The 27659-nt window shown below is 35.3% G+C and overlaps 1 protein-coding gene across 1 annotated transcript in view; it reads left to right on the top strand.

Moving 5' to 3' along the window:
* The window catches only part of EYS (eyes shut homolog (Drosophila)), a 784118-nt gene that overhangs the window by 250654 nt on the left and 505805 nt on the right, over positions 1-27659 (top strand). The window lies entirely within an intron of this gene.

Here is a 27659-nt window from a genome sequence, read left to right as displayed (position 1 = left end):
AAAATTAGATAACCATGTTATCTTAACAATGCATCAGAAACTATAGGCATAAAAAATTACACTCATGATGGGTTGACCCCTGCTGCCAGCTAACAACCGCACAGCCGCTGACTTACTCTATTCTCACTATAGAATAGTGAAGAGAATAGGAAGAGCAAACGGTAGAAATCTTGTGGGTTGAGATACCTTAATAAACAAAGGAAATGGGAGGAAGAAAGAAAGGAAGAAAGACTAAAAAATCAAATGATTCAAAGGCAATGGTTCACCACCTTCCACGTGTACACTGATGTCCAGCCAGTTTTCAAATAATGTCAACCTTCCCAAAATCCACCTCCCATTCATTCTCATTTCTAAGCGTGATGTTACATATCATGGAATATCTCTTTGGTCTGTTTGGGTCAGCTGTCTTGTTTGCGCTTCCCTCTTAGCTTCTTGTGCGTCTCCAGCCTACTTACTATGGGGCGGAGTGGGCAAAAAAAAAGTCCTGTTCAGCAATGACTAAAATATTGCTGTCTTATCAACGATGTTTTGTAGTACTGTAGTACTGTAGTACTGTATGTGCTGCCATGAAAAAAATTAACTCCATAACGGACAGACCTACTACAGAACAGAATTCTATAAAAGGATGTTGGTTGAAATTCATAGTGGGAAATCACAGCTCCTGATGTTTTAAAAGGTCTGTTTTGTAAAATCTGTCTGCAGAATATTTATGTAAAAGGTTTATATTGGCCAGTCCCACCAGAGATGTGGTCCCCTTCATTCTAATACAACCAAAGCTTCTAACACTATACAGTAAGGGATTAGTCTTTCTTTCTAGGTGCCTTATTCAGAATTTTAAGGTTTTTCTATGATAAAGGTTCTCAATACTATAAAATTCCCACTCAAAAAGTATTCCCATTTCTAATGTAAAACATAGTAAGCAGCAGTAGGAAGGATAAAAACACAAATTGTTTTGCTTAGCCAACTATAGAGAGAAGCAGGCCTGCATCCACTGTATTCTCAAGATTCTAACAGCAGAGTGCTCCAAGACTATATGCTAGAAGGTAAGGGCAAAAGTTTATTAACTGAGTAGTCAAAGAAGACTGTGTCTGAGTTCCTCAGATAAAATTTGAAACATCTATTCTTTATTCAGTTCCCAAATATTAGCCACATGCAGTGTTAAGGAAATAGAGTGTTACGTAGTGATAAGCAAACATAGAATTAACAGAAGATTTTTAAAAACCAGAAAAGTCATCTTAGAAAAATATCAACTTAAACAATATGTAACAAACTATAAAGTGTTTTTCTATAGAAGCATTATGGAAGAAGAAGTAATTTTACCCCCTGTAACTAATCTGAGATAAAAGGAACTAATTGGAATAGATACTTTCTTCGTTAGGTCACCGTGGCCAGCAAAAAGTAAAAGCTGCTAAAACTTTTAGTACTATTAGCACAGATGCCTATCCTATATATTCTTAATCATCAGTCTGCTCAATCAGAATTGTCATTTTTTTTGTAGCCTAACTACAAAAGACTTAAGATTCTGCAAATGGAGATTGAAGGTTAGTCTCATATGTTTCTCTTCATGAATTAATTTTTTTAGTAAGCTATGAAAACCTTCTGATTATGACCTGTCTAAGTGATTTGATTTTCACTGTAGTAAAAAACAATATGTAAAACAATGCAAACTCTCAGAATTACTTGCAATTGTTCAATCAAACAGATAGATGAAATAATAGAATGATAGAAGTATGAGACTGTTTGAAAGGCTGTAATGTTTTCACTGCAAAAGAAAAAGGTGCAGTCATCAGTAACTGAAGAAAAGAAAAGGGATGAAACCTTCCTGCATTCAATATATGACTAAAAATAGAATAAACCTGAAAGTTATGAACAGTAACATATTTTATTAAAAAAAGCTAGTAAAGAGTAATGAAAAAAAGTAATATTATCCTCTGGCTGTGCTTATGGTAAGGCAGAGTTTACATAGAGTAATTTTCAAATTCTTAAAAAAATTAAAATGATTAATTCAAGGTATTGTTGAGAGACAACACACAAAGAGGTGTTATCCATAATAATTTTTTATGAGATCAGATTGCACATTTAGTCTATATTACATAAAACATTATTTTTGCATTAAAAAAAAAAAGTAATAGCAGCTTCACAGTAGCACTAACTTCAGTTTTTCCTTGTGCTGTTCTGTATGTGAAAATATAATGCGAACGCTGTCACTTTAGTGTATGTGTATATCCATGCAGAAAATTGCAGTAGATGTTTCCTTCAGAGCTTTGTTTCTGGAAGTTATTATTTCTCTGTACTTACCACATAGTAAAATAAAAAATATAAACTGTACGTAAAGTTACAGTTGTATAATAGTGCTTTTATTGTAATCCCATATCCTCCCTCTGGTCAACTCTCTATCACTACTTGATTTAGAACATAATTATTTCCCTTTCAACAAAATTTAATGTTACAGAAATGAGCTCTCAAATACAATAATACACAATACTGTTGATTCAAACCTAAAGAAGAAATATTTTTTTTTTTGGCTTCTGTTTTCAAACTGGCAGAAAAAAGAAGACTCATAAGAAATAGAAATTCAGTAATTCAGATGTTTTAGGAACTTATATTTTAAGTGGTAGGGAAAGCTTATGTGAAGGATAGAGAGAGGCTATTATTATTTTTGTTTAACAGACAAAATATGCATAGTTCACAGACAGGAGATCTATTCCATGAATCACGTTTCAAGGACATAACCCACAAGTAGGTTAGCTCATTGAATAAATTGTGAAAAGAGGATTAATTGGAAGGAACTGTGGCATTCAGAACTAAAGTACAAAGTAGTAGCTAATTGTTAACAGTTTATGTTACCCAAAAAGAAATTAGGTCTTTGGACTAACCTATAATAACTTCCTAAATTGGTCATTCACACTTAATTTCCATGTTAAACAGAATCTTCTGTACTTTCTGCTAAATAGAGAAAAGAAAAAAAAAGATCTCCAAAACTATAATTTATTTTAAAACATCCAGAGACACTCAAGATATGAAGTAGTGAGCTTCAGGACAATCTTCCTCCCAGCTGATGATGCAGGTGGTCTGACACTTGAAATGAGATAAAAAGATGGATACGCCTGCAACAATGAAAAGTTTTCAGATATCTGTGGGAGCGGAAATTCTCTAAACTCAATAAAGCAAACAAGGTCTGCCATTGAAGTTGGTCTGAAACAGTACTCAGTTTAACTGAAGGTCAGACTACATACCAGGAATGGCATACAGTCAACGTACCAAATGATAAGCTGTTAATGGTTCCCAGGTCACATAAATTCAAATTGACTTGTATGTGACTTAAACTTGTGCATTAACTTTGTTGAGAGAATCCATGTGATGAAATTGTGAATTGGACAAATAAGTTTCAGATTGCCAATTACACATCCCAGAAAACAGCTATACAGCAGCTGGACTTCACCTAAAAAAACTAGCAACTGCAGCAGTACTTCTACAAAGTGTTACTGCTAATACAACTCACCGTGCTGCTCTGAAGATTTGACTTGCATCCTTGAAATATTTCATCTTCCACTTATATTTAACTTAAAAAAAAGGAACAGTGTCTTCATAGTCCTTCACTAGAAGTTTTTTTAAGAAGATCTATCGAAATACTTCTGTCCTCTGCCTTGTACTATAGAGCTAGCAGTACAAAGACTGAAAACAGTCGTTGGGTATACTCCTGTATGCTCTAAGTATTATACATTTCTTGAGCGCAACATTTAAATGACACCATAAAACTAACTCTTCTTTTCTGGTTTCCTTCTTTATTTTATACATATTTCCCTTTACTGCACCTCTAGAGCAGACCAGTTTCCTCATGCTCACTTATGCATTGAATGAAGTGATGGTAGGTAAAGACTCTTTTATGATATTTAGCTGAAGAAGAGATAAATCTAATGAATGATTCATCAATTCTGACATTTCCTAAATTTTGAGTATGTATGATTTTGAAACGCCTGCATTTTTCTTTTAGCACACATTTTTACATAAAATACATGTAATTAATCTGAATCATTACACGGAAGAGTTTTGGTAAGGAAACCATTTTCTGTCATCCATATAGCAGATACCTTTAACCCTTAAATGTAAGCAGATGTGATATATATTTGCAGTAGTTTCAGAACAGCACTCAGTCCTGGCCTTGTTCTGCTCTCACTGCAGCTGACAGAAAAATTTTTATTGACTTCAGAGCTCCATCAGCCACAGATATACTAATTCCAAAGTCAACTCTTTGTGTAGTGGCAGACAATTGATGTATATTACTCCTTGCCAAGAAAATATTTTTCCTTTTTTAATGAAAAAAAAAAAAATGGGGGGGGGAAGAATTCAAGAATAGTATCCAGAGATTATCTTCTTCACAAGTATGATATTAAAGGAGAAAAAAAAAATCTAGGATCTGAAATACCTCTGATCCCAGGTTTGCTTATCTCTTTATCTGTTTCCCACTAAATATTCCCATTTATGAAAATGAACTCCATCTGTGTTCTCTTTTTATGAAATGAGATCTTACCCAAGGATACTAAGTAAACAAATTCCCTTATCAACTCTTCTCCAAGAACTTCATAAAGGGAAAATCATCTGATGTTAACTTTAGAGGCACTGCTGAGTGCTGTTATAATAAACTGATAATCAAACATCAAACAAAGTCAAGTCTTTTGAAAATCTTTCCCTGGCAATATAATTAGTTGATCCTTTACTACCAGCTGTGTTAAATGCTGTAGTGTGATCAGCAGGGAGTTTGCTATCTGAGCCCCCTGAAAGCAGCTGACTATTGTTTTAAGAACCCTATTAGATTTATCAAAACCTCAGTACCCTTATCCTACTCATCTAATAATATTTTGATTGTAATCTTTTGTTGACTTTTTCAGAAATCATAGTATTTAGACATGGTGTTGTGCATTTTCAGCACAAGATTGGTTCAAGATAGAAACTTTTCTACTGAAAACTTTATATTCTAAAGGAAAGAACTGAGGTGGTAGTAAGAGGGAAAATACCAAAATGACTGTACAGCAGGATATTCTTCTGGTTCCAAAGGACTGGCTTACATAAGCTAGGCAAATGAAGCTTTGTTTACAGAGTGAACTAAGACAGACAGATGCTAGCATTTCAATAGTAAAATAAATTAAAAATATAAAAAAATGTTCTTGATAACTATCCTTTTAGTTTTATGGAAGCACTTACTTTGGAGTGTATATTTGAGGGAAAATGTATTTATAAGCACAGGGCTGGATGGTTGTATTTGCAAATGCCTGCTTCTAGCAATGCTCCCATTAACTTCAGAAGGTTTCCATTAGAAACAAGAAGCAATATTATTCCTCAGATCATGAGAATACCCAAGCCTTTGTGTTGCTGTATTGGACAAATATATGCTATATGAAAAATTCCCCTTGAAGCTTCAGTCAAAGATTCTTTTATGCTACATACATTTCACTTCACACAGTCTTGCAAGACTTACAGCCTCTGAAAAGAAATTTTGCACTGATAAAACCAAATAATTTTCTTCATATAGTAGGAGGGTTTTTTTTTTCTTTTACTTAAAATGTACGAAATAGTTTTGCACTTGACTCAATAGTTTTGCACTTGACTCAAACTGTTTGCTTTTCTGGAGAAAATGTAAGTTACTTCCACTCTATCAATTATAGATTACACTATGGTGTCTCTTCCATAACAAAGTAAGTTCTGCAGGAATAAAGAACAGCCTCTTCTTCCTGTTTGTATAACAAAATGTGAAATAATTCACATTAAATAGGTAGATCTGAAAATTTATCTACTTATGTTTGTCATCCAAAGACTAGCAGGTCATATGCTAGTTCTAATAGGTCTCTCTAGCTGCTAACCTCTACTTAGAACTACCTTCAGGCATAGGAAAACTACTTGGCGCTTGGCATGGAAAACAGCCCAGAGAAAGAATTGTTATTCCGTTTCTTTTAGTTACTTTCAAGTTCTGCAATCTGTCCTCCTTCGGGTTTTAAAATTCTCTTCCAGAGATTCTGACTGAAAAACTGTGAGTGGAAAGCCAAGCTGCTGGCATCCTTTCACCATGATAAAGTGATTGTAAAGGCATACAAGAGTGGGCACTGCAGATAGTGCTGTACACGAGATTTGACATGCAACTTTCTATGAATATGTCTAGAGTAACATGTAGTGAAAGAACACCTGGAAGAACTATACATCCTGGAGGACGCTACTCTATTTTTTCTTCACAAATCATATATTTTACATAGTTAAAAATCTCTTAGTATAAAAATCAAGTTCTAAGGAATCTCACTTAAAGACCTTTCTCAATTCCCTTATACTGTTCTAATCTCACTAGTGAGGACAGATTTTCATAGCAAGAAAAAACATACTTTCTTAATATATATGTTGGGTTTAAATAATTTGAAGCATTATTTATCGACAATAATTAATAAGCATTGCCCTATAGCTATTATTCTCTTTCTGATTCATCTAGCTTTATTAAGTCCTTAATAAGCTGTTGTCATATTCAGATTTCACTGTATGCATCAGTGTTTACTGACATTTCTAAACAATTGTATTGAATGATTATTTTTTCTCAATGCTGAAAACACTCTCTCTGTGTACCCAGTTCTGCTATACCATATGCCATGTACTCAGTCAAAATGTGTGAAGCACTTTGTCTGCCTCTGTATTTACCTATGACCGAGATACTCTTTTATCACACAGCATTTATATAAAAAGGGTTTTGACAGACCATGTCATAAACAGATGTTTTTACCAGATTAGATAAAATCTGTTTCTCAAAAAATAAAATAAAATATTTTTTTAAAAAATCTTATATATTTAACCTGATTCTCCAGTGGATAATGCAATAACTGATTTATTAAGAAATATACTTTGTAGAATCCAGTTATCCAGAATTTTCAGTTTGTTTGTGCAGACTTAAATTAATACATATAAACTAGAAAGACACTGAGAAGTTCAGTGTTGATAGCCAGTTAGATTAGATTGTTACATACACCTATAGTTTTACTCAGACTATCCACTCAGAACTGGCTCTATTTTGTTACAAAAAAGCTATGCCACCAGCTGGAAGTTTATTTCTTACAGTTTCAAGCTCCTTAATTCTCCTTAACTGATGAAAAGTATCTAAAGTTGGTCATGCACCACACAGACTTTGAAAGGTGTCCTGTTTAAAGACTGGGAGGGAGACTAAAGTCATGGGATAACTTAAGGGTTCTATGAGAGGTTCACATGTAGTCAGGTAGTTGATTATTTTAATATTACAAAGTCTACACTGTGATAAAAATATATCAAGGTGCATAGTATGCTGATTGATGAAAAACAGGGGTTTGTATCAAAATAAAATATTCCTGAATATTTCTCATAAGTAATACTTTCCACACGAACACTAATCACTAAGTCACACAACTGTATCTCACATTTTAGCATAGAAAATTGCTTTAATTAGACCTAAATTTTCAAAGGTCTCAGGCTGCAGGTAATGTTTCTTCCTGAAAAGGTGTAATCAGCAGAGAAATTCTGGAAATGCAGCTGCTCAGATTACCTTGGCAGGCTTTTGAAATGGCTTTTTTAACACTGAGCAAATTGCTTAATAATTTTCTGTTTTAGCTCACTAATTTAGAACAAATGCAAATCTAGCTTGTTTCCCTAACTGGGAAAGTTTTTGCTCACAGTTCTGAATTTCATTCATAAGTGGTGGATGGTATCTTAACAACTTCCTTGCACCACATTCCTCTGGCAACAAATTTTTTCCCTGTTCACTTTCTTTTTTTCTTCCTTCCTTCCTTCTTCAGTCCTGCTAGGTAAATTCGTCTTTAAAACTGGTTATTTCTACATCTTTCCATCTTGTAAATCAAGGGTGAAAAAGAACAAGAATAAAAGCTTAAATTCTTTTAAAGAGTCTTTTAGGGTATGTTTACATTACCATTTTAGTTTGTATTACAAGAACACTTTAGAAGCAAATCTCCCAACTTTACCCACCTACTACATATATTTTGCATTCTAGAGACTTGGATGATGCAAATGGGATTTCCCTTGAATGAAACTAAGCTAGAAAACAGTCTCCACTTATAATGAATATAATGGATTCCTATCACTGATTTTTAGTCTGTGTGTTTAGATAAAACTATTTTAAAGTAAAACCCTCTGAACTAAGGTAGTGTGCATATTGGGGCTTCAGTGACAACAGTTTTCAGAGGTTTATTACTATTGCTGATTGCTAGTGTAGATGTAGCCAAAGCAATTTGAAGTTTCATGAAAATATAGCACAATTCATTCAGCCTGGTTACCTTGTACTACATGTGATTTGCTTTTAGATGTATACAAATTACATAAATTGCATACTCTGGAGGTTTTAGTAGATGTACGTCATTATGTATGTATATATACAACACATTTATTTTACCACTGATGTTGCTACAAAGTAAATTGCCAGCCAGTCTAGCAATATTGTTTTACTCCATACATGCACAGCATGTACCCTCAAATGTTGAAAATTGTGCTTAGAGTTAAGCCATGCAATTGCTGAAAAACTGCATGCATCTGAAATTTACCTCATGAAGTCCATTTCTTCTAAAAGCTTTTTCTGAAAACAGCAGTGATGATTTCTTGCATATAATATAGAAGTTACTTCTATTTCTCTGAATTTATTTCACTCAGTTAGGCTGAGCAAAAAGATTCCAAAAGCTTTCAAAACCAACACTGCAACACATTTCCTTTGAACCTCTAAATAATATTTTTCTGATATATGAAGGACATGACCTGTTGTAGTGAGTTCAGAGTAGGTCAAAAAGATGACCAGAGGGCTGGAGCACCTCTGCTGTGAAGACAGGCTGAGAGACTTGGTGCTGTTTAGCCTGGAGAAGAGAAGGCTCTGAGGAGACCTTAAAACAGCCTTCCAGTACCTAAGGGGGCTTACAAGACAGATGGAAAGGGAGTTTTTACAAGGGCATGTAGCAATAGGACAAGAGGGAATGGTCTTTAACTGAAAGACAGTAGATTTAGATTCAATATTAGGAAGAAATTCTTTACTGTGAATATGATGAGTCACTGATAGAAGTTGTGCAGAGAAGCTATGAATGTACCATCCCTGTAAGCAACCTGATCTAGCAGAAGGGGATCCTGCTCAGGGACCATATCTTGCAGTATTTTTTATTCACTTATTTATTCCTTATCATTTGACTCTTATCCTATTTCTCTTATGACAATGGAAAAGGGGAGCTGAAGGACACCCATGATAATTTAGCAAGTGCTGTACTACTTGGCACTGAGTTACCTGTCATAAGAGTCAGTTGTTCTTATTTTCTGTATCTTAGCTAACCTTTTCAGAGAAAAAAATTTTAAAAAACTATACTGAAGATGTAATCTGGCTGTATATAATTTATTTTATTTGTATAATGTAAAACCCTGAAATATGCTGAGATATTGCCCCGAAAAAGTAATTTTTGAGATTAATTCTAATAGCCAACCCTTTTACAAAAGAACTGACTCTGAAAGCACTGGGAAAACATTTCATTCATTCCGTGAGTAATCATACAAATTGATTTCTGCAGTACTCTTATGGAATTGTGAAAATGTAAGATTACATCAGACTTGGGTTTGATTAAAATTAACTCTTGACCAAATTTCCTTTCAAAATTATCACGATAGCCCTTAATTATTTCCTCATTACTCTCCCATATTACTTCAAATTCTGCCTTCATACTTGTTTTGTCTGCCATTTAGTAGCTCAATGTAAGGCCTATTTAGCCATATGCAGGGATACACTTGCACATACACCCGATCAGAACTTGTGGTTAACCAGAAACTTTCTGAAGCAGTAATTATATATGCATTTACTTACTTGAGACATGCTACCAAGACTTTAAAAATAGTTAGTAACAGGTATCACCTTCTGAATTTGTTATAAAAAAACAAAGCCTATTTACAGTTCTCTAGTAACATTTTAAATAATTTATGATTTTTTTGCACTAAGTCAAAAGATTTGATATATTGCATAAATGCCTTCTTATGTTTGTCTCAGTTCAGCTTTAACACCAGCCAGCAATTCCTTGAATGTCTCAATGAACTGTGTTTCCACCCAGATTAATTCTGTTCTAGTTAGACATCGTATCCTTCATATTTCAACCTAGTGCTCTTTTCCAGGTTCATTTGTATAGAAACATGTTTCTGTTTATAGGCAAAATAGATTATTCAAAGCAAAAACTTCACCACAAATTAATGGAGACTAAATGATTTCTTCTAGAACAGAAAACTGAACAATGTCAGATCTTGTTTCTTAGCTTTAAGATCCAATGGCCTGGGACATGAGAGTCACAGAACATTCTGAGTTGGAAGGGGTCCTCAAGGATCATTGAGTCCAACTCTGAAGTGAATGGCCTGTATGGGGAGCAAACCCACGACCTTGGTGTTCTTAGCACCATGCTTTAACCAACTGCCATCTTATTATTTAAGCAGTTTTAGTGCCCAAAACAATTGGTATCTTACATCAAAAGTCCAAAACAGTTGGTATCTTACATCAAAAGTAATACATCTGAACAACTAAGTTGCTAAGCTATTATTATTCAGTCAAATAATACTCTAAAATATTTACCATTGTAGGTAAACATAGTATTTTCATGGCAGGATTTAAAAAGTTAAGAATTAGCACCAAGCAGTCAGTTCTTAAAATCTTTAGTATTAATTATTATAGGTTTAATCTATTTTCAGTCTTATAGCAGGATTAAGTTCTACTAACAGTGTGATTCTCTAATCCAATGTGGTCAGCACCTGGATAAAGAGCTTGTACTTGCAATTGGTCACAGAAATTTGTAAAACATCCAGTTTCACTCAATGTCCTCAAACATAAAAAAATCACCTTGTTCATTTCATGATCTGATGAATGCTTGTGTTCTTTCATCTATAGTCCATGGCTTGAAATTTAATTTTTCCAGTTACTTATTACTTACATTATCTTTGTATCATGAATCTTCTTATCCTTTGAGATAAGCACCACCTCACTGAAATAACTATGACAATTTTTGCAAAAAGCAAACATAAAAATTTAATCTCACTAGTGTTCCATATATAAAACCAGATAATTTGCTCTTAAAATTCCTTGTCATCATCTGCTGAGTAATATCTTGCCAAGATGAGATGTCGCCAATACAGAAAGAAATCCCATAGGAAAAAATTCAGATGTTTATATTCTGTCAATGACAACTTAAGCAAATCAGGAAAAGTTACTTAATGTCTACTGCTGAATCTCTCTTCCAGTCAAACAGGAAAAAAAAGGGGAGAAAACAACTGGAATGATGTAATTCTTTGCATTCCACCTATATTTTCTCCCTTATTTTTTCAGATGACTGTTCTAGTTGAGGACATGCCAATTGATATCTTTTTTTAGTCAGGAATTACAAGACCTCCTCTAGTGGGAAAACCCAAAAAAGAATGTGTAAGACAATTTCATCTGAAATCCCACTGAGGTGAAACCAAGAACCAAAACTTGGAAAGAATTTATGAATTTTATCATATTTTTTATTTAATGAATATGCAGAACAGGTTCACTGTCCTGGTAGCATATGAGGAACTGGAAATTATGCCAAAAAAGCATCCAAACCAGCTGAGCCTGAGACACTCAGAACAGCACTGCAAAGAAGCAGCAAGTGACAATACTAGTGGACTCCATGCTGAGGATGAAGGCTTCCATCAGGATTACTGCTTTCCAAGGGCTTTGATTTGGAATGTTATGGTGAGGCTACAAAGGCAGGTCCAGCCCTGGGACTATCATCTCTTGCTCCTCTTCCATATAGGTACCAATGATATGGCCAGTGCAGACCTGGAATACACCACATGTCTCCAGGGACATGATAAAAAAGTCATGGGGGTCCCAATGGTTTTCTCCACAATCCTGCCAATGAGAGAAGATGTTTGAGAGGATATGGATAAATTGGTCAACAACTGTTGGTCAACAACTGGTTACATAGCTGGTATTGAAAAGAGGGTTTCATCTTTTAGGACCATGGGACTCTCTCTCAGGAATGAGGCTAAGATATGGTATTGAATTGAGCAAAAGGGGCAAAATTATCTTTGACAACAGGTTGGCCAACCAAAATCCAGTGAAGAAGTAATGGACTTGGCTGTCAAGCAAAGGGTGCAGGTGATTTAGGTTAAAGAGATCTGGTCAACAAACTAGGGCTGCGGAGGGCCCACCTCAGTCTGTACACAAAAATAAGGAGAAAATTATCACACCTTTTCCAAGAAATGAGCCCAACTCTGTGTCCCTCTCAAGAACCTGTACATTATACCATTCAGCGGCACACCAGCAAGTAAAGAAGACAGAGCCAGACTCTTCTCAGTACACGGTGGTCCCCAGTCAAAGAAGCAAAGGGAACAAACTGAAATAATGACAAGTCCATTTAAATGTAAGGTGAATCTTTTTTACTGTAAAGGTAACTCTGGAACAGGTTAGCTGGATAGAAGTATCCACCCTTGGATATACCGAAAACACAATTGGGTAAGATTCTGAGCACCCTACTGTAAGCAGGGTGGGGGGAACTATGCAATCTCCAAAGTTCCCTTTGAGTGGCTACTGATTTATTATTCTGCAATGCAGAAGCTTGATTCCTGTACCTGATCTAACCACCTACAGTTTAATATATACCTTTCTCTACAGTTATATAAATTTTTATGGGAATAGAAGGCATAGGAGAAAAAATAAGGGAGTTCTATAATTGCATTGCAAGAATATTATACATTGAGAATTGACCAAAAGGTGATTCATACCTGTAGAAATCACTTAGGTGTAGAAAATTACATTGGCACTAAAATGTGTCCATACAAATATGCAGTAATAGTTTATTTAGCAACACCTTCACTTGAGTGCAAATAAGTATACAAGGATAGGAAGCTAGGTTCTTCTGAGTAAGAGTAGAGTAAAATTATTTAAGATTGACTTTTCCAGAATAGAATCAGACTTCTACTTACTACTGACATATTACATATGACTTTAGGTCACTTTTCGATGCATTTCTTAAACAAAAAATGTTCTGTAAATCGATCTGTAAATTTAGTTATGCGGATACTTCACTGAAAGTCTGTAATAGTCACTGTGGGGACAGTCCATGTAAATACAATAAGTGTTAATCAGAGTACAAGACTTCAGAAATCCAAATACACTACAAATTCCAAAACTACAAAAGGAAAAATTCTTTTTCGCTCCTATTTTATAGTGCACCTGAATTAAGGGTTATATTACATTAGCAAGCAATATATATAACCCTAAACAGAGTGAAACAAAGGTTGCTGAAACGTGGCTGCCAACTATATACTAGTTTTGGGGCAGGGTCTCACTGGTTTTGGGCTTTTGTAGAGCATTAGGTGCACACATCTTCTGTTGCAGTTTCTTTCAAAAGTAATTGAACTTGTGTGCACTGAGACCACTGTGTGGCCAAGCACAGTTAAGTGAGGACCACTGAGAAATTCATGTCAAAAGCATAGTCCTCAGTTGAAGTAAAACGCTAATGAATCTGAACTATAAGAACTATGGACCACAAGAACATATGAACACATGATTGTTTTTAAGTTGCTTGGGCCAATAAATTATCATAGAATCATAGAATGATTCTAGGGGGTTGAGATGGACCATAAAGATCATCTAGTCCCAAGTCTTCCTGCCCTGCGCAGGGACATCTCACACTAGACCAGATTGCTCAAGGCCTCATCCAACCTGGCCTTGAACACTTCCAGGGATGGCTTCCTTGAAGGCTCCCCTCAGATACTGGAAGGTTGCTATGAGGTCTCCATGACACCTTCTCCAGGCTGAACAGCTCCAACTTTCTCAGCCTATCTTTGTAGGGAAGGCGTTCCAGTCTTCTTGTAAACTTTGTGGCCCTCCTCAGGGCTTGCTTCTACAGTTCCATGTCCTTCTTATATTGGAAATACCAGAACTGTATGCAGTAGTCCAGGTGGGATCTCACAAGAGGAGAGTAGAGGGGGACAGTCTTCTCCTTCGGCCTGTTGGCCACACTCCTTTTGATGCAGCCCAGGACACAGTTGGCTTTCTGGACAGTGAGCTCACACTGACAGCTCCTGTTAAGTTTTCACCAAGCATCACCCCCAAGTCTTTCTCTGTGGGGCTCCTCCCAGTCACCTCTCTGCCCAACCTGTAGCTGCATCTGGGATTGCCATGACCCAGGTGTAGGACCTTGCACTTTGCTTTGTTGAACTTCATGATGTTTGCATTGGCCCACCTCTCAGGTCTGTCAAGGTCTCTCTGGATGGTATCCTTCCTCCAGTGTATCAACTGCACCACACAACTTGGTGTCATCAGCGAACTTGCTGAGGATATAATTGATCCCATTGTCTGTGTCATCAACAAAGATGTTGAACAGTATTAGCCCCAGTACTGAGCCCTGAGAGACACCACTCATCACTGGTCTCCATGTGGACAATGAGCCATTGACCACAACTCTTAATTCATAAAGATTCAGAATAGATTCATAAAGGACAAGTCTTCTGAAACAGCAGTTTGTGATCTCAGTATGGACAACAGCTTGGAAATCTCTGTCTTTGTCTGTCCCTCATTAGTCAGCTGAGATACTCAAATTATGTTAAATGTACTGATTGCCTATAAATGTTGTCCATATGTTTATCTGTTTTTGTGCCTGCTAGAAAATCAGTGGTCCATTTAGCAGAACTAGACAAAATGTATAAGTGATTGAAATAGTTTAACTCTTACTGGTCCATAACAGTGCATGTCATACCACTTTATGAAACTCAGCATTTGTGCTTCGAAAAAATTCCGCATATTGTCCCAAGCCCTAAAAGACATCAGAGGATAAATTCAGATAGTTCTTACTGACGATCTGCCTGTTGGCAGAGGTGTACTATTGAACTGAATTGAACCATAAAGGAACAAGCTAGTTGTTAGCATTACACTGGTAGATATCAAAGACAGTACATTTTCTTTGAAAGGTGAATGATTACATGCTTTGGGTAGCTTCACTGTGTGACAAGCTTGACTTATATCTCAGTGCAACATCTGTCCAGATGTAGTTCGGTTAGTGATATGAAATAAAATCCTAGTAAGAAGGTATTTCTTAGTACCTTGATTCTTAGTACTAAGGACAAAGATATTTTGTTTCTTGGTACATGTTCCTTGGTGCATCAGGTGTTGAGTAGTGTTCAAGAACCTTGCTGTTCAAGTTTCACTCAAATGCAATCACTGAGATATAGAAGTAATGAAGAAAAAAAGAAAGTAAAGATCACTGGTGAAGGATTGTAAAAGTTTTTAGTTGGTCTGCCTTCTTGAAATTTATAGGTGCATATACTGTTCCACTTTAATTGCAGCACAAATGTATGAGACTTTCCTAAAAGAAATAACTCTGATAGCTACTAGTACTATATAATTCCCTTGCCTCATGCATCTTTTTGCTATGCTATATCTGAAATGTCTTTTGAAATGAGTATCCACACTTTACAGACTTTGTGGAACTATTTTAGTATCTGCAAAACTGTTAGCAATTTCTCATACAAGATTCATGTGATGTGATGATTTCTGATTTTAATTTTTGAAAACTCTAATAAAATATATGTTGCACTTTTAAAAATAAGATCAGAAATATTAAATTTAATTTGAAAATTAGCTTAGTCCTTATATATATATATATATATAGAGTGAGAGACTGAGTTTCAAATATTGAACTGGTTTTGATTGGAGGTTTTTTTGGTCTTTGTTTTCTTATTGTTTTATTTTGTTGGGGTTTTTTTCTTTTGTTAGGAGAAACAATGTTGTCTTTTGTTCAGCATAGAAAAACAAAACACACTTTTTGATTTACTCTGTTGCCACTTGCTGGTTAGCTGTCCATCTGGGATGACTGTCACTAAATGATTTCTAAATAAGTCCAAAACTGGAAAGCGTCTGCAAGGAAAAGTCTCAGTGCTATAGAGAACAATAATGCACATTCTGCATGTGTGCCCACAGGGGAAAGACACAAAAGGCACATCAAGGAATCTGACATTTTCATTTTATTACCTAGGCAACATTCCCAGTCTCCTCTGGCTGTGGACATATGCTTTTTAGTCATGTTTTAATAGTTGTTTCATGCTTGAGGAATGAACAATAATTGAGATGCTGTTTTCTACATGCTTTAAATATGTCAACTTAATTAATAACAGTAATTATAAACAGTAGGCTCAGTACACCTTCAGACAGTACCTGCTACTGTGTAGAAACTCAGTTCTTCTTTCTCTTCAGCCTTCATTATGTACTCCTTTAGCAAGTTCCCAGCTCTATATACCTTCTGTTGGTCTTGGCCATATTCCCAGTTTATTTACCGTTCCTACCTTCCAAACTGCCAGTTTTTCTCCACTAAACCTTTGTTGATTAAAAAATCTACACTATTTATATTAATATCTGCATGCATTTCATTAAGAGAGCTAGAAAATTCTCGAGTTTTCTCTCTGGAATACTACCTTTGAGGGAAAAGAAAGGAATTGTATTAAACAAGCTTTTTAGTGTGATCTTTTAGCAACAAAAAATATCCCTTTGTCAAAAAGAGAGTAACCAGAGCTTTCAGCATTGTGAAGACTGAATCAAAAAGTGTTCTAAAACTACCCATTTAAGAGAAGTTTTTGCAGTCTCAATTCCCAGCTGTTCTGAATGATACAAGGAGAAAATTCAGACTAAATTTGGGTTTAGATAGAGAGAAATTATGGATAAATGCATACCAGGAAAAAAGATTCAGAAATTTATTTTAAAATTGGGTAATTAATACACAGGAGCTGCTTGATATAATACTAGTTTTGATCTAGTTCAAGTGTACTGAATCTCATGTATGTTAATCTCAGAAAACACAGACTTCTACAAGGTCCTAGATTTTTCTACCCTATCTTTACTGAATATATCTCCTCCTTACAATAGTTGCCTAAATCTTCTTTTATGCTTTTGAATTGTCCCAATTATTTCCCTCTTACTGTCATATGTATGACTTTTTCTCTTTCTTATGATGCACTAGATTTTCAATACCAAAATTTCTTTCAGTTTCTAAACTGTCAGATAAGCAGAACACACATCAAACACAGACTCTATTTAGCAAGGTATATCAGAGTGTCTTTGTTATGTTTTTCTATTTCTAACCTGTACATGAGAGAAAAATGCACTGCAGGCTCAATTTCTGTGTCAAGGTTTAACCCCAGACAGCAACTAAGCACCACACAGCTGCTTGCTGACTCCACAACCCATTGGGGTGGGGGAGAGAAAGGGCTAAGAGGAGTTTAATAATTGAAATAAATATTAGAGAGAGAAAGAGAGAAATGAAATCCAAGGAAGATAAGTGATGCAAATGAAAACAATCGCTAACCGCTAACCAACTGATTCCCAGATTGTTCCCTAGCACTAGACCTCTGACCACTTTTCTGCCTCGGTTATGTGCTGAGCATGACATTACAAATGTCCTTTGGTCAACTGGGATCAGCTGTCCCAGCTGTGAACCCTCACAGCTTCTTGGCAGGGCACCATGAGAAGCTGAAAAGTTCTCGATTTAATGTCAGCCCTGCTCAGCAACCACTTAAACATCAATGTCTCATCAATGTTATACTCATGCTAAATCCAAAACACAGCACTTTGGCAGATACTAGGAAGAAAATAACTCTATCCAGCCCAAACCAGGACACTGTGGAAACATCATTCTCCAGAAGCATGAAAGTCACAGCAATACTTATGTGGTTATAGCTGAGAAACTGTGTATTGCCAATGACCCCAGGTCATGGTTAGAATCATAGGATCAGCTATGGTAGGAAACACTTCCAAGGTCAGCAAGTCCAATTGTTAACCCAGCACTTCCTAACTCACCACTAAACCGTGTCCCTAAGTGCCACATCTACACAACTTTAATACCTCCAGGGATGGTGACTCAGCCACTTCTCTGGACAGGCATGATAACCCTTTCCAGGAAGAATTTTTTTGCCTAAAATCACATCTAAACCTCCTCTGGCGCAATTTCCTCTTGTTCTGTCACATGTTAGTTAGGAGAAGAGACTGACCCCCACCTGGCTACAACCTCCCTTCAGGTAGATGTAGAGTGTGAGAAGGTCCCCCGTGAGCCTCCTTTTCTCCAACCTAAACAACCCCAGCTCCGTCAGCTGCTGCTCATGAGGCTTGTGCTCCAGACCCTTCACCATCTTCACTACTCAAGTAATTTTTATTATTCCGTAATTTCTTACTAACAGAATGGCCATTCTGAACAATTTCTTGTTTTAAAAAACTTTTTTAATTTTAGTCAAAGGTCCCATTTTGCTTCTTATCTTCATGTTTTAGATGAACAGATTATTCATTATGAATTAAGGGTTTGTATTCTGAATAAGCACCATCCTGTTTGCCTTATAAAATTGAAATCTCCACCTCATCTATTATTGAGTATAATGGTGGCAACTAATCCAGAATAATGCTTATGCTGGCTTTATCCATAAATATCAGAAAACAAATATGCTTTATTCTTGTTCATAGTATGCATGTTTAATAAAATACAAAACCAGCAAGATCCTCTGGTGTACTTCATTATCTCATGATTTTTTGATGTATAGAATGTTACAGAGCTCTGCTTTGTTTTCTTCAGCCGTATTATCTTTCAAACATTATGCACATATTATGTGAGTGAAAATAAGAGCAGGAGCAATCCTTGAAATAATTTTTATTTTTAAAATTACTTTCAATGTTAAGCTTTTTAAAGCAGGGCATAGCTTTCCATACACTTTTCAGAAATAATTTAATTGGAGATAAATAATTTATTTACATTTGTATTTTAATAATTATACCACTGTACACTTACTTTTTAAAACATCTGATTCAAAGAAACTGGTCCAACTTTTTCCCACTAAGTTCCTTGAAAAGAGGTTGTAACCAGGTGTAGGTCGGTCTCTTCTCCCAGGCAGCTATAAATAAGACAAGAGGTCTTAAGTTCTGCCAGGGGAGGTTTAGGTTAGATATTAGGAAGAAATTCTTTACAAAGAGGGTAATCAGGCATTGGAATGGGATGCCCAGGGAAGTGGTGGATTCTCTGTCCTTGGAGGTTTTTAAGATGAGACTGGATGTGGCACTTAGTGCCATGGTCTAGTAACCATGGTGGTAGTGGATCAAGGGTTGGACTTGATGATCTCAGAGGTTTTTTCCAACCCAGCTGATTCTATGATTCTATTATTCTTCCCCCAGCTTTCATTTTGAGCGTGATGTCACAGTCATGCTAAAGAACAGCATTCTGGTTCCTAAAGGTGACTTACAAGAAGGCTGGAGAGGCCCTTTTCACAAAGGCTTGGAGTGATAGGACAAGGGGGAATGGCCTTAAACTGAAGGAGGGCAGATTTAAATGAGATATTAGGAAGAAATTCTTACTAGGAGGGTGGTGAGGCCTTGGCACAGGTTGTCCAGAGAAGCTGTTGACATCCCATCCCTTCAGGTGTTCAAGGCCTGGCTGGCTGGGGCTCTGAGCACTAAAGGTGTCCTTGCCCATGGCAGGGGGGTTGGAACGAAATGATCTCTGAGGTCCCTTCCAACCCAAACCATTCTATGATTCTGTGATTTCCGCTAATACTACACTCCTGAAAAGAATATACTAAAGTTTTCAATTAAAGCTAGGAGAAAGAAAAAAAGCAGACAACCAACTATACCCTGAACAACATAGATTTAATATAAAAAATTAAATTATATGCTCTTGCATCAATTTACAGCTTTACTTTCTTCTGGGCATATAATCAAAATGAAATATGCAAATATAAAATTTAACGAGACATATGAAGTAAAAAAATGTCATTTTTTAAATGACACAGAAGTTTTTGCTCTATTTTATATCAATATCCTTAATAAAATAATTTAAGAAAAGTTATGATATACATGCAAAATTACCCTCTCTGGCCCATTCTTCCTCTGGTTTAAAACATTATTTTGAAACTATATAGTTACAAACAAGTGGAATGAGTTTCAGCAAGCAGTTCATACCAAACTTTTGTAGAAAGGGGACCCTGAGGTTGGTTACAACATTTGTAAACGATGAAGATGTTCCTGAAAAAGAAATAATTTGTGAGAGTAATATTTAATAGCAATGTCTTCTTTGGATAACTTCTACTTGAGACCACATTGAGAGAACTATTTTTTAATTTATTTAACCAAATGGAGTTGTATATGTGTACGTGTTTCTAATTTCCAGATATTATCATGTTAAAGTTATTTCACATAGCATTGCTGTTCCTCGGGACAAAAAAAAGATGACACTGTAGGTGAAAAAGGAAGAGTAGGGATGTTGTCTGTGTGTCTTGACAAACCATGGTCATAAATTTATGTGCCTGAGATGGCTGGTGGGAAATACATGATGGTGATCTCCACAGTTCTCAAAATGATCTTGCAGCCTTTTTTCTTCCAGCCTGCAGGAAACAAATTTCTCCACAAAGTCCCTTAATTCTTAACTTAACCCATTAACAGAAGATTATAAAAATCAGATTTGCTAAAGACCTACAAGTGCTAATAAAGATTGTTTAGTCAGAGATTATGTCCTTTCATGCTCTCATTGCTCTGAATCTTCATTTCCCTATCTAAGTTTCCTATCCAATTTTTCTAATGCTTCCCCCAATTAAATATCCCTGATTTAGTACATCCCTCTAGGGTCCATCACTGTTTCCTCACATTCCTATCAGTTTTGGACTTCAGATTTGGGGTTTGGTTTTGTTCTTTTTTTCTTTTCTTATTGACTTCAGAATCATCCTATTAGCTGCAGTGGCTGCACAAATTCAAACCTTCATCCAGCTCCTGCCAGGGCCTGGGTAAGATTCCATGAGTAGAAGAAAAGGATACACCTTAAGTGGTGCAGAGATAAGGAGGGAGAATACAGAATAAAGAAAAAGAGAGAGTCAGTGGCCTAATGATGACACAATTGTAATTACACAGGAAAAGAAGTATAATTTATCACATTTGTAGACAAAATTCAGTCACAAATAATCTTTTTTGTGGCTTGTTGATGAGACTGTAGGTCTCATCAATACTCTACTGAAATCCAAAGAATGAAAAAAAGCCCTAACTATGCACCATCATCATAAATTGTAATTGATTTAATAAATATGGCTAGTGAGTACAGTGTTTGCAATAGCATTACAGGTGCGGAACCTCCTGAAGTCCTGTAGGCAAGCACCTTCAATATCCAGAAATAGAACTTCATTAGAATAATAAGAGGCAAACTCCAGGAAGGCCTGCAAAATGCAAATTGCAAAAGATTGCCCTTAATAAGATCAAGCTCTCCCAGGGAGTGGAAATGAGACAGAAAAAGTTATAGCTAAGATTAAATGTTTTTACAGCCTTACAAGATTAGAATGAAAGTCTTTAAATTTCCTTCTATCAGAGAGAAAAGCATTTTCTTTCTCTCATATGAAATATGAGCTAACAGGTAAAGAGTTGTTAACCTCTACCATATCAAATACACACAGAACTGTAAAATCCTAAAACATAATTTCTTAAAGCGTTACGTTCCTAAGCTCACAGTGTAGCCTACCTTACTGATGCTTTCACTGCTTTGTCCTAAGTACTACTAAAATTCATTTTAACTGTCTGTTAGAAAAACAGAGAAAGAGGGAAGAGAGTTCTTATCATTTGAATGTGAATTATTAAGTTAGGATTTTATTGTAAGAATACTCCACCTTTTTCTCTTATCTGTATAAATGTTTCATAATAGAAATCCCTTCTTAATAGCCCTTTAGTATGCTGAAAAATCTATAATTAACCTACATTTTTCAAGAAAAAAAAGAAAAGCATTACTAAAATCTGGAGCTGGTACTGTTAAAATCGTGTTCAGACAAAGTAGAAATAACACATTCAAAAACTGAGATGAAAAACCTAAGACTGGAACAATTTTCTAAAAAATGAGGAGGACTGATAATGCTATCACTCAGTTTATCTAGTCTGTCTCCAATTTGCAGTTCCCTTTTCTCTCTCTCTCTTCTTTGTAATAAACTTTGTCTTTAAAATGGTGACAACCCTTGGTTAATTAATTTTGTGTCCTGTTTTACAGCCTCTTTATTAATTTTTTAAGTGACATACAGTTTTCAGGAAAAGCCTCAAAAGTAAATTTTCATTGATTTTTCAATTAAATAATTTGGATTTCAAAAGAACGTTTGTATTTGACTTTTGGTGACCTATTTCTAAATTGTGTTATGCAACAAGTGAATTAGACTGTTGAACACAATCTGTGCTTTTCCCAGAAAGTATTGATTCCTATAACAAGCCATTGTGAGACCATAAGTATTACAGAAATTCTGTTGCAATCAGAAGCTGCTATGAATTTTTCATTTGTGGATGCAGCTGTCACTAGGTGACCCTGATAAACAGACAGTTCCAAGTTTTTAATGTATGAACCGACTTCAGTTATGCATTATCAGGTGGTCACATACTCTTAATTTTGGTAATGCAAGGCTATGAGTGAAGAAACAGTGAAAAGAGCATGGAGGTTTAGTTTCAAATACAGAGGACATGTATCAAGTACAACCATCTGAAACACTGTATTTTAAAAAATATTCTTTTTCGTGGGGTAAATTCTAGAAAATTGTGCTGCTTTTAGTGACTCAGAATCTGGGGACAGTGGAATTCTCCTTTTGGGGAATGCAACTTGTTGAACCCCAGGCCCTCACTGTCCTTCCAGGAGCTGTGACACAGGGTTCAGAATGACAAAACTCTTGACAAAAAAGTCAACTGAACTGAACTTCCTCACAAAGGAATGCACAGTGCTACGTGGGCATTAGTAACTGTCTAGCTGCATGAGCTAAATACATGGGGGAGTTTCAACTACATTTTAAACTTCTGTGCATATTGTTCTAATTAAAAAAGCAAAGAATGATGATGTAGCTCTGAAAACAAGTACAGTCAAGCCCTAAGAGTTGCAAATTTAGGGCCAGGTGAATGTGGATCCATGTTCTCTTTCTTCCAAATTACTTTCCTATAATGTGTTTTATTATACTGAAATGTTCTATAAATTTAAAATAGAGATGAGTGAAAGTTCAAAAGAGGAAACTTAACATCAAATATTTTAAATTTCTGGGTACTTCTAAGGATATTTAATTTGAAGTATTATTGGAACAGTCTGTTGTTTTAACTTTCCCCTACTTTTGAGCCTGAGGTTGGCAAAAAGGGCACTTCATGGTATTTGAAATATATTGATGTGATAATGGTTGTATGCTTAAGATTTAAATTTGAATGAGCTATTATGTTAAGGCATGAGATAGCTTTGTTTTATGGAAACCAGTAGTTGTTCTTCTGCTTTTTTCTTGCTTTATTTAAAAAGTTAGCAGCAGCACTGTCAGGTTTGAAATTCAAAAGCAAAATATTATTTCTATCTGTCAGTACCTCGGCTGTTCCTTTGGAATATCACAGTTAACTTCCATAGTTCTCCTCTTACCTGAGATCTAGGGGCAAACTGAAGGCTCTGGACAAGGTTTTAGGTGGGTTAAGTTCCCATTAGTACTTTGGATTAACAGGAATGTGTTCATGACCTTTAACTAGTCATTGAACAATTGATCAAACCAGATACACTGATCAAAGGTTAATACTCAAATATCTGTCACTAGCTGGACTAGTTATTTGGTTTATTTTGCACAAATAACTGAAGGCTGTTGTTTTTCATTAGTTTTCTTGTGCTGTTCACAAGAAAACTAATTAATAACATACCTGTCATGTTGAAGGTGATTTGATTGGCATATTTTCTAGTAAGCTCTCTAGGAGAGAAAGAAAAGATTGTATAAACAGAATAAATGCCAGAGGTGGAGAAATAGAGACAAAAAAAATCTATTACCAATTATTAATTATGTAAGAGGTTTCAAACTGACTTTGGTTTGTTGTCATAAAATTGCTACTAGATTAGACCTGTATCAAATCTTATTTTTTTCCCAGAAATCCTTCAACTTTCCTAAGAAGAATCTTTCCTGATTTGTATCAACAATTTTTAAAATGTTTTGACTGTCAAATTTGGTTATGATAATGATTGTTCTTAAATACCTGCTATGGTTTTCTAATGTTCATATTTCCTGTAACATCTCATAGAATAACATTTTAAAATTACTAAAAAATATAAAATCAGAGGTGTGGATTTGTTATGAGCATTTCTTCTTTTTCTGCAAACATAATACATGATATTTAATATTGGCCATGCTCAAATGGAATATCTGTGTCAATATGAGTAAAAGCCGTGTTGCATGTTTGCATGCCTCAGCATGTTATGGATAAATTTCCACAGAGAAACATATCTCCCACAAATTTACATTGGACTATGAGAACCATCATATCTGAGCAGTGATGTAAATAGCTGATTAAATTGTAGAGGCACAGGCCAGAATTTATTTGCACATTAAATGCAACATTTAAAATAATTTTAAGAGAAGCCTGTTGCTAGAATTGTTGTGATACAATTTTAAGAGAACTAAACTTTCAGCAAAATATCATAGTGTTACAATTGTGTCACTTTAAAATGATCAATATCAAAAGCAGCAATAATTATGATTTATTAGCAAAGCTACCATTTTATGAAACAGTTTTGTATAGAGACATGCAGTGCAAATAACTAGTATTCCCATTTAAGATAATTTTCTTTGTGGTTACAAATTACAGTACAGTTCATTTAGAGTTATAAATACACAGCATGTCTAGATATCAGCCATATTTTAAGCTGGAGCTTGCAGTGAATGAAAATGTAAGCTTCTCTTTACTATGGTGTGCTATTCAAATATTATGAAAATTGCACTTTCTTGCATATATTTATTAATAAAAATTAATATATACAGATAAAGAAATATTACAGCGTAAGGCAAAACTCATTGCAACTCAGCAAACTTTGCCTGTACCAGGTGCTTTAAATGTGCTCCTTCTAGTTAATATAACTAATCATTATTTTAAATGTTGGAGACATAAGCAAATTTAAAATGTTCATTGTTCTTTCAGCAAGCTTTGCGTAAAATTTAAATAAAACAAATCCTGTTTTATCCATTATATCAGTTAATATATAATTTATAATAACTTATATTTATAACTTAGGTGCAAAAGAACCTAAGTAGGTTTGGGAAGACAAGTAAATATACTGGTCAGAATTTTTAGGATCTAACTCTGTAGAAAAGGATATATAGATAAAAATAGAGAATATAGAATTGCTTGAAAATCCATAATGCTACCTCAACTTCTGTAGATAACTACTACTTAATAAAGTTATTATTTCACATTTTGTAGTGCACAGGACAAAACCCACATAGGCTGTGTAACTTATATAGCAAGAGTAAGATAGAAAAAAAATCCCTTTGTTAAATAAAAAAATAGATAAGAATACATCAGTTTATGATTCTAATAATAAGATTTGGTAACTAAATTGGTGATTTTTAAATAGTAGTTTTGTCAGAACCAGTCAGTTGTTGCAGTACTTTTTATTGCAATTGTTCAGGACTTCTGAAAAAGTATGTTTCCTACTTTTTTTTCACCTTATTCTATCATGGGACTTCTTATAATTATTTCTCAAAGTAAGATTAGTATTAATAATTGTATTGAAAACCTCATGACACTTACTCCCAAAAGGTGTTTCTTCCCCATGAGTTAGGGAATCCGACTATCCATTACAGAGCCAGTAACTAATATTAGAGCAGGCCATGTCTGTTTTTCAGAGTAGGAGCTACAGAGCTAATTGCAGATTTTCTTCATGCATCCAAAGTCAATTTTCATTCTTTTGTGGAGCAGCACTGTTCATCCATTCACTTTCACTATTCCTACATCCTGTGAAGAACGGGTAAATAATTAATTACCATAGGATGGAAAGGTAGTATAGTTGATGGGACTTCACTCTGCATGGATCTTGTTTTAGCTTGGTCTTGTTTAGTACAAGTGTTAAACCTAATGAAGATGAACAGGTATCCTGTTTTTGTTTTGCTGTTTTATTTTGCTTTGTTTTGTTTTTAAATAAGCTTGCTTATTTAGGATATAAATCAAAACAGAATTGAATAATGAAAACAATGTCATAGTGAGAAATGGGAATCTTATTTTCTTAGTGAATACGTATAATTATGCAAATGATCAAATCAATAACAAGTTAAAAGCAAACCTGAAAGTAGTAACTCAGAAAAGACACTTAAATTAACAAAAAAGGCTGCATAAATAATGTTAGGATCTCAATATGGTTTAGAGCTATTGCAAATATGATTTCACAGATGCTTACGTTTTTATGTTCACATTTATTTCACAAGGTTAAGTAAACTGCTGTTGGCAGTAGCAAAGTGAAGTTCCATGAAGTTTTCTGAAGGAGAAAAAGCTCTGCTTGCAGCAGAAAAAGAGTTTTGTGGTGAAGTTTTCTGTAGAGGTTGGAGTACATCTCCCATTATGTGCCAATGCTAAATGGTCTTATGATGTGCTCCTCCTTTTTGACCTTAATGGAAAAGAGTTGCTCCACAAGAAACATGGTCTGGCAAAAGGACTTGGAACATACAGAGTAAAGGGGCATTTCTGTGTTTCTTTTGAGTGTTTCAGTTTCTAGGAAAGGTATTGTTTGTTCTTTCTGCAAATGAAAAACTGTAACACCCCCAAAAATGACCCAACTTCATAGTATCTTTAAAAATTAAATTGCTTTCATTTTTCTGTGGACATGGAAAAAGTATCTGGAGTATATAGTTATACTGTAAAAATTCTGCTCAACCTACACAAGCAAAGGACAGGCCTGAAGATTTGCCTTGTTCATAATTCAGATCCTTGTTGTGTGTGATGAAACTTTTTCATTGTAGTTTCGGTTTGCCAGATGTTCAGCTGCCATTTTCCAGTTAAGTAACATTGATTATGTCTTAGAAAAATGATTAATTCTTCATTTACAGTGTTAGAGAAGGGAAAATATGCAAATACTCTTAAATGGCAGTTTCTTACCACACACACAGATAGTGGGATAAATACATGCTAATGTGTGTGTGTGGTTCAGGGTGTGAATGAAGGAGATCAAAAAAATTACAGTTTGATCTTGTATTTAGCTGATAAAATCTACTGTTTTTACACAGACTGTGTTATATATTGTACAGGGAATAACTATGGTGTTCTTAGAGGACAAGCAAAAGATAATTTGAAGGAACTCAAAGGTACCATTTATTTTAGCTTTCTACAATGGATAGTAATATATAATTACAGTAAATAAAGGGGAAAAATATATAAATCGGTGTTAAATTCTCTTCCTTCAGTCTCTTGTTTGATTCACTGCATACTTTCTACTACACATCTTCCTGTCATTTTATGTTGTTCGGTGTATGCTATGCCCTGACTGACAATCCCACCTCTCTGAGCCTTTCCTCATCTGAGAGATGTGTCAATCTCTTCATAATGTTATTGGCTGGACTCTTTCCAATAGCTCCATATCTGTCTTGTACCAGGCAGCCCAGAACTGACACAGCACTTCATTTGTGGCCTCTCCAGGGCTGGGTAGAGGAGAAGATCACCTCCCTTGGCATGCTAACAGACTCCTCTTTATGCATCCTGGGATGCTGTTAGACTTCTTGGCCACAGGGGCATATTGTTGACTCATGTCCAGCTTGGTGTCCAGCAGGACTCCTAGGTCCTTCTCTGTAAAGATTTGTATCTATCAAAACCTTTTTTATCTGCTTACACTTGTATATAATTTATTGCAACATATCACTCTCAGTCA

Source organism: Lepidothrix coronata, unplaced genomic scaffold (assembly GCF_001604755.1).
Source record: "Lepidothrix coronata isolate B3197 unplaced genomic scaffold, Lepidothrix_coronata-1.0 Scaffold4, whole genome shotgun sequence".
Taxonomy (NCBI): domain Eukaryota; kingdom Metazoa; phylum Chordata; class Aves; order Passeriformes; family Pipridae; genus Lepidothrix; species Lepidothrix coronata.
The sequence above is the reverse complement of the archived record's forward strand: the minus strand, read 5'-3'. Positions and strand labels throughout refer to the sequence as shown.